Raw genomic sequence first — 9,378 nt, 5'->3', positions numbered from 1 at the left:
TCCTTTTATTGAAAGAAAGAGTTAATTTTTACTAAAAATTTATTCAAGCAATAAAGAATTTTACGGTGATATTTTTCACTCATAATTGCAGATGTTTGAGAAGAAAATTCTCTTCAAATATTTATATAGAATTTCATTGCACTTTTATCTCTTCGTTCATTATATAATCGAAGACTTTTGTAAACTAATAAAATGTCAATCTAATTGTAAGTGATCTTAAAACTTGCTTTGTTTGATTACTGTTTTCCAAAATATAACAATGGATTTTTTTGACTTACATTCTACAATAAAAAGATTTAAAACGAGCAATAGAACGAAGAAAATGTAAAAATAAAAAGAACTTCAATTAACAAAATAAACAAAAATTGAATACAAAATGAAATGAAATATGAAAAAAAAAATATTTACATGTTTATTTTTTTGATTCGAAATGAAAAGATGATAAGATTTTTAGTATTTGAATTAATAGAAAAATACTATTATTTAAATAATAAAATTTTCGATATTAAAATTATGATATATTTGAATATAAATTTATTTATAAAAAAAATATAATATTAATAAGAATATTAAATATTATTATTTTTATTTATTATAATTATATATTATAATTATTAATAATATTAAATATTATTGCTTTTTTCAATTATTTATGGATTATACATACTTCTTAATAAAAAGTTGAATCATAAATATAATAATATAAAAATAATATTAATGTTAATAATATAAAATTATAGCATAAATATAAATATATAGCATAAATATAAATAATATTAATACTAAAAATTAACAAATATTTATATTAAGATTAAATAATAGATTGAATAATAATAATGTTTATTTGAGATTAAATGAAAATAAAATATTAAATAAAACGTAGAATAAGAAATTTTTAATTATAATAAAAGACTCGTTATATTTTATTATAAAATATTATAATTTTAATCAAAAGTAGTCATATATCTTTAAGAAATAGAATATTTCTTTCTTTTTTTCTTTTCTTTTGCTAAAAATAGACAAATTTTTCGATAAATAGTAATAAATAACCTTTTGCAGATGAGTGCTTATTCTTTCTGATTCTCGAGGTAATCATGGATATTTTTTATATAAAACAAAATTATAAATTATAAATTAAATATTAGGATTAAAGAAGAATACGTATTTTCTTTTCTTTTCTTTTTTTTTTTTTTTGTAAGAATTTGATTGGTAATAATTGAACACCGTATATGTTTGAATTTAATTTAACTTAATTTAATTTTATTTATCTGTAACTCTGATATTATTCGTCCGTAAATAATATTAATATTTTAATTTAATTATTCCAAAAACAATATTCTCATGTTTTGTTTATAAAACTTTGCTTACAATTTTTTTTACATTAAACTGAACTAAATTGTTTCTTTGATTTTTTTAAACGTTTTCCTAAAATTAAATGGATCAAATGAAGAAAAAACATGGGGCAAAAATATAGATATGCGAAAAATCATTATGAGAAAAAATCACACGATAAAACGTGCCGTTTGTTATTATACTGAATTGTCTAGCTATCTGTGAAACGTTCAATGTGTTTCCACATTTCGATTCTATTTCGAACATGTTCGAACATTTATAACGCGCTCACAATCTTCGAATGTCGCGTTTCACGTAGAATGGAAATAATAAATATATCTGAGAGTGGCGTCAGAGAAAAAAAATGAATGCTTGGAAAGAAACAATATCAACCGATGAATAACCAAAGAAACTTGAATTTTAAAAGAAAATTTTTTTTCAACGCCTTAATAAAAAATATTCCCTTAATAAAAATTTAGTTTTATTAATTTTTTTATGATTTATTGCTTTCTTTTACTTTGTAAAATATAAAAGGAATTAATATTGCTTTTATAATATTGTAAGGATAATATAAATGTTATTGTGGATTTTGATTTTTTTTGTTTAATTTAAGGATAAATTATTTTAGTTTGAATATATATTTTTAAATAATCTTTATTTCAACAATGTTTTTAATATTCTATTTTTGTATTTGATTAAATTTGTGAATAAATTGTGCTTTATTGTTAAATGATTAATTATTAGATAATTGCAGATAGATGAGCTTGATAAAAAATGTAATATGTTTTTTCAGTTTTAAATTGATTTTAGATTGATTTCAATTAGAAGATTGATGCCAATACTCAAAAGAAAAAAGATAGTTTTATTTCATTAAATTTCATCAATAATTTCAACTTCTTTGGAATTCTTCCTTCTGGATATATTTATTTGAATAAATGTGTCAAGTTTAGTGAAATTTAATAAAAAATATAAATATATTGTTATTTTTATTGAACAATTATAAAAATTATAATTTTAATTTTTTTTGAGTTATAATATTTTTTTGACTTATAATATTTTTCGTTTAATTTTAAAAAAATATGTTCTTAACTGTTTAAAATTTGTTTATTTTACATTTTTTTCTATAAATGTATAAATAAGATAAAATAGGTTTTTAATAATAATAATTTTTAATATTTAAATTTATCTTCTAGAAAATATAGAATATTTATATGGATTATATGTATCTTCAGATGCAATTTTGTTTGAATCTATTACGCGTTTGAATCTATTATGTGTCAAGATGAATCATTAAATGTAACTGAGTGGCATTCTAGTCATTCCATTTTTATGCATATCTCTTTAAGAGTTATCATTTTTATAAAGATGTCAGAAGTTATAGAAGTTTAATGATTAAATTTTTTTATGTATAAAATATTTTTTTTTATTTTCATTATAATAAAAAGATAAAACTATTTTTTCAAAAATTTTTCATATTATATAGATAATACAAAATTCTTTCTTTGGATAAAAACATAAGATGAATTAATTTATTCTTTAGATTACAAAAAAAAAGTTTTATAATGAAATTTATATTTTAACATAAAATATAAAATAAAGTATATATTAATATCATAAAAATCTGATTTTATTTCATTTATATTTTATTATATTTTATTTAATATGTATTATCCCAAAAATATTTTTAATTTATAATTTCAATATAAAAAATAATAATAAATGCTACTTATGCACTTTTGATTTATTAAAATAATTTTAATAAATTACATTTTATTTGCGAAGATCACTTGTTATCATTAAAGCAAATTTTTTCATTGAAATATTTTTAAAATAAATGTTAAAAAAATTGTTTAATATTAATTTTTATAATTTTTCATTTTCAAAAATTTTGTTATCTAACAAATTTTATTAAAAAAATAGATGACAATTCTAGATTTAAACGTTATATAGTAGATTTAATTTTGTATTGTCATATTAAAGATTTTTGCGATTTCTTAATAAAAATTATCTGTTTATTAAAGCTGTATATCATCTATTTAATTTTTCATTATAACTTAATACATAATAAATAAAATATAATAATTCAAATATCAATATATACTTTAGAATACATAAATTTCAGAATACTTAAAAATACTAAAAAATCTTGATCTAAATAATTATATTTCATGATATCATATTTTTTATATATTTATTACACATTATCGAATTGCATTTATACTTCTAACATAAGTGAAATGACAATTAAATTTTTATATGAAGATTATATGGGATCAATATAAATTTAATGATTATAATAATCGATATAATACTTATTTGATTCGGAAATGTAGTGAAATTAATGACATGAATATTATCGAATCATAGTTTTGTGTTTAAATAATTTGATTTCTGATGACGTATATTATACATATATATATTATCTCAAATTTATGTTCAATCAATATTTGTTTAAAATTTAGAATATTAATTATGAAATATGTCTAAATATGTATTTTCTAAAAATATAATTCAAGAATTTCATTTTTCATTATTTAATAAAAAGTAATCGCATATTTTTCTCTCTTCTTCCTTCAAGAAATAGTTATTGATAATTAAAAATCAACGAAAATACTTGTTAAAAGACATTTTGATCAAAGAAATGACAACAAAAATTATCAATAATTAAAAAATTTGACAACGATCGAAGTTTACATATAAATAATTGAAAATTTCAAAACAGATCATAAATCACGAATTAAAAATACGCAACTTTTATTTATTTTGTCATGTACCATCGTGGAGTTTTTCAGAGTAACACGAGATATTTTTTAAAGTACTGCTACAAAATTTATTAAAATTCGTATTATAAAATAAATACGAAATTTTAAATAATCAATTGTTACAATTTTAAATCACGTATTATCGATTAGTATTTTTTCATCAGATTTCTTAAACGAATCAATTGTTAAAGTCGAATTCGATTAATCATTCATTATCAGTTTAATTTTGTTAGCACAAAGAAACTACATTGCACTTTATTTTAGGTATGTAAATACGTGGATGCTTCGATCTGGTAGCTTTCCAAAAATCTGTTGGCTTGTATCATCTTTATTTTTGCGTATTTCAAAACTCACTTAAGCTTTTATACCAATATTACATGTGTTGTCAAATTGTTTCATTTGGGATGAAAGACCTCTTCAATCTCATTAAATTTTCACTTAGTAATATTCTTAGTATTTCTCATTTAAATTTAGTTATATCTCTTATACTGCATTTAATTTAAGTATCTTATAAAAAATTTAAATATACAAAAATATATAAAATCTAATACACGACAGAATACACGATACGAGAAAAAAATAAAATATCCATTGAAAAATATGTTGGCATTTGAAAACAGAAACAGAAATAAAACAATCGATAATATGCATTTAGGCAATGTGTTAAAATGATAAATAAACGATAAATAATTTATATAAATAGATTAATTTAATATCCGTACTTTTGATTCCAATATAATGAAAGAAAACATATATATCATTTTTTCAATTTTTAAATAATAATTTGAAAATTTGAAACTTAACGAAGTTAGGTTAGGTTGATTTAAAGATTTGGAACTTAAAGGATTACGGTGATTAAGATTAATGATATTATGTATTGAATAATAAGATAAAAAAGAGAACTGTCATTTTTTCAATTGCAAAAGATCTTACAAATATCTCAATTTTCTCTCGTTAAAAATTCAAACCTTATTCACTCGTAGCTCAATAGCTAAAATTTTTGACGTGCATTCACGGTGACAGACGATGAAAAGTTCTGGCCTCGAGTCGCATTCGCCTAGATATACATAGGAACAAAAGGAAATTGCAATGTCGGTGAATTGGTGCTCTTTGAATTAGAAATTGTGCCCTCGTGTTTTCCCATTACTGTTCACTGAAACGAAAATATCTTAATTGTCCCTGAAATTATTTACTTTCACCGGAGATTTATATTGTTTTCATTTTTATTTGTCACAAACGAGAGACAAAAATTGCACGTTTTCTGACGTTTCTGGAATCACGGAGACACGCGGTTCGATAGAATAAAAATTGAAATTTCGATGGATCTTTTTTTTTCTCGTTTTTAATAAAAATATTTTTTAAAAATCCATACATTTTTTGCAAGGTAAAATACTGAATGATAAAAAAGTTTGAAGCATTGACACTAATTTGACATAGAATTTCAAAAGATTTTGCAAAATTTAAAGCGCTGTAAATTAATTATATAAAATCAAAACTATATTTTCATTTCATTTTAATACCAATGCATTATATATACATACTTTTTGCTATAAATATTGTGCATACTTTCTCTAAAGTTCCATTTTCCTCTCTTTTCGAGCTTTCGACCTCCATTCTAACCATTTTTCTCTTTGTTTGTAAAAATGCAGAATGTATTTGGATCCGTGTTATAAAAAAGGAACGTAGAATTAAAAAGATGGAAGTGCTATTAAAATAGGGATAAAATGAAATGAAGCTGAGAGGTTTTAAAATGCACGAGAAAAATTGGATCGATAAAGAGCATTTAACGAAGCATTAAATCGATCTCAAGTTGGACTTAGATGACACATTCGCTGGTTTTAAGATAGGACGATTTACATAGGAGAATTAGAACTAATTAACGGATCAAACACATCTGCTTCGTTAATTTTTCAGCATTTTCTTTTCTTCTTTCTTTTTTTTCTTTTGATATTAATGATATTAAAAAAAAAAAATCAAAGTCCTTTTTCTGCCTGAATTTTTTAAAAAAATTTCTCTTTTTTCTTTTTTTTCTTTTCTTCAAAAAAATTTTATTTAAAAATTTAGAGTTCAAAATGTTTTGAAATCTCAAAGATTTTAAGATTCTCATACAAGTTCTCGAAATCTTCTGCTATTTTTATGATTCGAAACTTTCGAAACACACGGAGAACTGGGAAATATAAAATTCATAAATGGAATTGTACTGTCATTTTAAGTTACAATAATTTTAATTTAGGAAAACTATTTTTCTTTTAAATATGAATATCTTTAAATAATTTATGTGACTTACATTACTATGATTCTTAACTTTTCAAATAATTGTGATATGAATTTATTTAATTAATAGTAATCCAATTATATTTAACAATTATGTCCAATGTATTTCATTTGCTTGTAATTCTATTTATCTTAAATTAAATTAAAAGATGTAATAAAAAATTAAAATTGTATTATTTTTTAATAATGAAATTTTTCTTCAATCTTTCAAATTAAGAATGTATATTGTTGATTTTTCATATTCTTAAAAATAAGTATTCTTTTAGTTTTTTAATTCTTATTTTTATTGTATCATCAATTATGATATTTTTCTTTTATACATTCAATTTTATAACATAAAATATGTATTTTAAATTTTATCCAAATTTATTCATCCAAAATTATCTATATATTTTATTAAAATATTACTTGCAAAAAACAAAAAGTTAAATTTCTGAAAATGATTGAATCAAAAATTTATAAAATCGATAAAAATGATAATTTCTAAATAGCAGCACTAATTATAATTTAGTACTTAATTTAGTATTAGTAGTACTTCAACAAATTTGTTAATCAAATTTAGATTTTAACAGTTTAAACAGTTATTATGGAAATATAGAATTTTTCGTTTGTTATTTGTTATTGTATCAAAATTTACATTTTGTTTTACCACATTATTTCATCCCTTCTCAAAGAATTTTAATGTAGAAGCGTAAAATACATCTCTTCGATTAACACTCAATGATAAATGAGACAAAGAAAGTTCTTTCTCTCACTAGAAAACGATAAATATAAAGTATAATTGAAAAATACAAATGAAAGAAGATTATATTATAAATATAAGTATGAATATTATAAAAAAAGAAAGATGAAGAATAATGGAATTTCTTTTAAATACAGAAAAATTAATATCAAAGCAAAGTAACCAGAGAAAAATTGAAGAAACTTTGTTCGTTAACAGAAATATTGTTTAAACGAAAAGGTGAAAAATTTATATTTTATTATTTACGAAAATTTTACGAAAATATATTTTCTTCTTTCGTTCTAAAATAAAACTTTTTTAAGTAGATGAGTGATGAGGAAACTGAATAGAAGATGAAAGAATACGAAAATAAACGAATGACAAATTATCAAGATTGATGTATTTGATTCTGAAAAGTATAAAATAGAGATGGAAAGAAACAGAGCATTGAAAAGTAGCATTTCATTGAAATATATTATATTTTGTATCTCTCGTTAATTAACGGATAAAAATGTTGTAATAATATGAATTTATTTCTGCGGAGATTAATGTCAAAATACAATATGACTCGAATAGAAAAATAACGCTTTTAAATTGAGATAAAAATTCAAATATTCGAAAATAAAAATTTTATTAAATTTTAGATGTTAATCGAGACAATGAATTTTATATTTATTAAAATAATTTAAATGTAGAAAATATGTAAAGACATCTGTAAAATATGTATCATTTAAAAATCAAACTGAATTAATTTTATATTTTAAAAAATCTTAATTTTAGCTATATTTATAATAAAAATATATAATTATTATTTAATTATTTAAAAAATTATGTGATTATTAGGAATATTGTATAAAATTTTATTTTATTTTTTTATTTTATTTCTGATTCTTGAATGAGATTCTATTATATACTATTTCATTAGAAACGCCTGTAAAAAATCATTAATTGATTAAAATTAAATTGATAATTTTCAAAGAGATACATAATACTGATTTTAATGAAAATCCGTCATTCAATAAATCCGTATCAAATTTATTATTCATTTTCTTAATATCTAATTGAAACAATATTCTTTCAAAACTATTCTATATGTTCAATAAAATTCTACATTTGTCGTATGATTAGAATAATATTTCTTGAAAAAATTAAAACATCATGCTGTAAACTTCATAAAAATTTTGTTTAGAAGGATTAATTTGTTTTAAACTATCATTTAAAAACTTTTATGATCTTATTTATAAAAATTATTAGGATAATACTTTGTAATTTTAGTTGGATTTATGTGATTAAAAAATATAGCAAACGTTAAGAAGCTAATATTGATAACATCTCAAGTAAGCGAATAAGTTTCAAGAGCTACGAAGATCGTGAAACTTCGAAGAAAACTTTGAACAATCATTTTATATAAACGATTTCCTATTTTATCTTTGTGCAAATTGCTTCCTCTAGAATAAATATTAAACATTTCTTGCTATTAATGGGTTAAAAGAAGAAAGATCAAGTCCTTCTACATAAATATATTACGTTTAATTGATTTAATTTTTAGATAATTTCTGATTATTGGTAATTCATATAACAATCAATATATTAAATAATAATTTTAAGTTATTGTATATTAAATTGTATATTGCATCAGCAAATCTTAAATTTCTCGTTAAAAAAAAATTTCTGAAAACATTTCAATTTAATAATCAGATTAAGAATTAAATTAAATTTAGAATTAAATTAGGTTATTTTAAATATTGAAATATTTTTCTTTAGTTTTAATTTTTTTAGTTTTACAATTCTATATTCTATATTTTATAATAACAACATTTTCAAACTTTATCTTTCATGAAATCTTGTATAAATCAATTTTGCAAACGATCTTTTATAACTATTATAACATTCTACATAGTTATGGAATAAAATTTTATTCGAATAAAATTCAAATTTTCGAGTAATAAAATTAAAAAAATAAAATTAAATCAAAGTTAAGTTATTCAAAAATACTAAATAATTTTTTATTTAAGTAAATCGAATAAAATATTCATTTGCGATATGAAAAATTGTGTAAAACTGATAATCAAAAATTTAAGAATTCTTCTATTTCGAAAAAATACTATCATTATTTTTATACATGTATATATTTCTATTATAAAATTGTATTAAATTACAAATTATATTTTTGTATGTAAAAAAGCAATGTTATTCATTTGTGATATTTATTTATTTATCACATTTACGTGTATATTCTTTATTTTAGTATATTTTAGTAATTATATTTTCGTTTATTTTTTGAATAAC

The sequence above is a fragment of the Apis cerana genome, linkage group LG15 (assembly GCF_029169275.1).
Source record: "Apis cerana isolate GH-2021 linkage group LG15, AcerK_1.0, whole genome shotgun sequence".
Taxonomy (NCBI): domain Eukaryota; kingdom Metazoa; phylum Arthropoda; class Insecta; order Hymenoptera; family Apidae; genus Apis; species Apis cerana.
Note: the sequence above shows the minus strand (reverse complement) of the source record.